Below are 3,668 nucleotides of genomic sequence, written 5' to 3' on the forward strand. Positions count from 1 at the left end.
AATATAATTTTGGTCAATTTGTAGAGAACAGAGTGTAGAGAATAACAAATGGAAGTAAGGAGATTGGTTCTAGGAAGGAGATGGTAGTGTTTGCAGTTGTGTGATGTTAGTGGAGATATCTATATTAACAGCTAGTATTTCTTCTTAAGATGTGAATAAAATAAGATGTGAATAAAAATGTAAAAAGCAACAGCACAACACCTGGTACAAGAGTAGACACTCAGTAATTATGTATGTTGAATGAGTAAATGAATGAATGAATTATGGTTATCTCAGGATATAAAGTCCATGGTCAGTATAATGGTGGCTTTGGTTTAATTTTGAATAATGAGCTGATCAATGAGAATGGTATGGTTGTTGAAGATTGACTCTGTCAATAGTGTAGGGCCCTTAAATACAGACTGAATCATTAGCGGGAAGCCCTAAGCCTAGAAAAGACTCAACTTTGTAGTCTCATCCTAAACTTGATTATAGAAAAAAACATTAAGGTAGTTGAACTATTGTCAGGGGAAACAGTGATTATTTGCAGCAGTGGATAAAAGCCATCTTCTTTTTGCATTTTGCATTCTAAAACATGCTCTGTCTGAGAACCAAAACCTTTTAACCTAAGCTGACAAAATTGGCTTGGATCTGCAGTGAATTTTTTAAATCAGTTTTTGGTTGGGATGATTCTTGAGGCTATTTATTGTGGAATATCCATCTGCCCATTAATACAAAAGTGTACAAAATGACAGAGGACACTGTCCCATAGTGAGGGATGAATAACAAAAGGTTTGGAGGCTCCAGTTTAAATGTTTCTTTGGGTTTTTCTGGAGGATGCAGAGCTGTGCTGGAAATCTCATAAGAATAAATTTTCCTGTGATGTGTCTTTACTTTCTCCTGCCAACTGGATTGGAAATATCACAGATAAAAGTGTTTCTTGTGGTATTTTCACATATCTTATTCTAGTTCCAAGAAAAACAATATATGTGAAATATATAACTATAAAAGACTTCATCTGAAAACTGATCAATCTTCAGGGATGTTTAATTCATTTCAAGATTTAGGTAAAAGCCAGTGTCTTCCAGTTCTTCTGTTAAATCTAAATTTACAGTTGGCTTCAGGTGGTTGCCATTGGTTTGCCAAAAGATTACCATATCAAGGGTCTCCTCCTAGTTCATGAGATCTGGGTACTTGGTGAATTCTACAAAACTTGCATAAAGTGCTTTTTTGAAAAAATTTTTAAGTCATTGATTCTTGTTAGGGATTTGAAGGGCAAAAAACTGGGAAAGGAAGTAAAAACATTAAATGTGATCAGATGCCTTAAAATGAGGTTTGAAAACTTGAATGGGATTTCCAGGAAACATTGAGAAATGGTAGTGCTCTTTATCAGTGACTGGAGGGCAGCCTGGAGGAGAATGACAAGTCTTTTGCAATTATTTAGTAATGCTTGGTGGACTGGGCAGCTATTAAAATAATGTGCCTCCACCTTTTTTATCATTTAAAAATTATAGAGAGATAATTTCCTACATAATCTACTTTATCCCAGTTTTAAATAAGACAATAAAATATCATTGAATCAAGGACTATGAATCCCCATCGTACTAGAAAGAAAATATATTTTGCTATTAATACTCTTAGTTTGGGAAACAAGTAGAGACATTTAGCATAGGTCGTTTGTACTTTCTACCCCTTCATCACATGCTTATTAAGATGAATATACAAACAAATAACTATTGAATGTGCCAGACTGAAGCAACCTCAAATAAGACATCATTATTGGAGTTCCTATTCAAAGCCAAAAGAATGTTTTGCGATGTTTATAGTTTTCTTTTTTGTTTGCAATCACTTTTATTTCTTTCACTGACAGGAAAGTGTAATCCTTTGTTCATGCTAGGGCCCAAGTATCATTATCCAGTTTCTGTTTCCAGTTTAATAAAATATGTATTTACATAGGCAAATTCCAACCAAATTAACAGCCTTGGAGCATAAAATGTGATAGGTGTGACCTATTTACACAAAGGCCACTTGTTCTTTCTTTGGGTTTTATGCTCTTTTTTGTGGGTAGTCAGGGAAAAGCTCATAGGTGAGCACTCATCACCAGGGAAAAGAAGAACTTTTGCATGGGGGTATTGTGATCTTCTCAGGCAGTAGGGGCTAAATTGTCTCAGGGGTTGGTGAGGAAGGGGTGGCAAAAACAACATAAATGGGGAAATGAGTTGTACCCACCACAGGGAGAAGAAGGAAGTTGAACAATTTAAAGTCTTTCAAGATAAATTAATCACCATGGCATGAATGATAAAGACTGAACAGGTTATATTTTTAGTTAAAATATGTGACCAATGGGAAAACATGCTGATGAAATTAACAGACCAGTTGTTTCTTTTCTGTGGTCATGATCTTTGAATAATTACTTTCACTATGCCTCCAAAATAAGTCCTGATCTGGAGATGCTGTTTAAACTGTTCCTTTGTCAGTGTATCACGAAGTTGCTGGAGAATGTATGCCCTCACTTTCCATCGCCTTTTATCCAGTTAGCTGCTTCCCTTCCCATTTAAGACTTCCTCAGAGAAGCCCACCCTGTCTGTCTCTGTACCACCCCCTCTCCAGCCCAACTAGGTCAGATTCTCCCTTTGTATCTTCCCACAGGTCCCTAAACGTTTTTTTACATTGTTTCAATTATATTTAAATATTTATTGGGGAGGTATTAAGATGGCGGAATAGAAGGTCATGGAATTCGCCTGTCCTCACAAGTACATCAAGAATACATCTACAAATGGAACAATTCTCATAAATATTTATTTCGTGATTTTTAAATCTCTATCTTCATTAACGATCAGAATGAGAATGTTTGTCATTTTTGTCACAACTGTCCCCATTTCTTGGTTCAATCTTTGACACATATGGACCTAAAAGTTTTCCATGTACAGGCATACCTTGTTTTATTGTGCTTTGCTTTACTGCGCTTTGTAGATACTGCATTTTCTTTTCTTTTTTTTTTTTAACAAATGGAAGGTTTGTGGCAACCCGGCCTTGAGCAAGTCTATCAGCACAGTTTTTCCAACAGCATTTGCTCACTTCATGTCTCTGTGTCACATTTTGGTAATTCTTGCAATATTTCAAACTTTTTCATTATCATTATATCTGTTATGGTGATCTTTGATCAGAGATATTTGATGTTACTTTATAATTGTTTTGGGCACCACTAACCGTGCCCATATAAGATTGTGAACTTAATGGATAAATGTTATGTGTGTTCTGACTGCTCCACCCACTAGCCATTTCCCCATCTCTCTCTCTCCTTGGGCCTCTCTATTCCGTGAGACACAACAGCATTAAAATTAGGCCAATAAATAACGCTACAATGGCTTCTAAGTGTTCAAGTGAAGGGCAGAGTCTTACGTCTCTCACTTTAAATCAAAAGCCAGAAATGATTAAGCTTAGGGAGGAGGGCGTGTTGAAAGCTGAGATAGGCCAAAAGCTAGACCTCTTGCCCCAGTCAGCCAAGATGTGAATATAAAAGAAAAGTTCTGAAGGAAATTAAAAATACTACTACGGTGAACACACAAATGATAAGAAAGCACAACAGCCTTATTGCTGATATGGAGAAAGTTTTAGTTGTCTAGATAGAAAATCAAACCAGCCACAACATTCCCCTAAGCCAAAGCCTAATCCAGAGCAAGGCCCTA

This window comes from Eubalaena glacialis, chromosome 5 (assembly GCF_028564815.1).
Source record: "Eubalaena glacialis isolate mEubGla1 chromosome 5, mEubGla1.1.hap2.+ XY, whole genome shotgun sequence".
In the NCBI taxonomy this organism is placed as follows: domain Eukaryota; kingdom Metazoa; phylum Chordata; class Mammalia; order Artiodactyla; family Balaenidae; genus Eubalaena; species Eubalaena glacialis.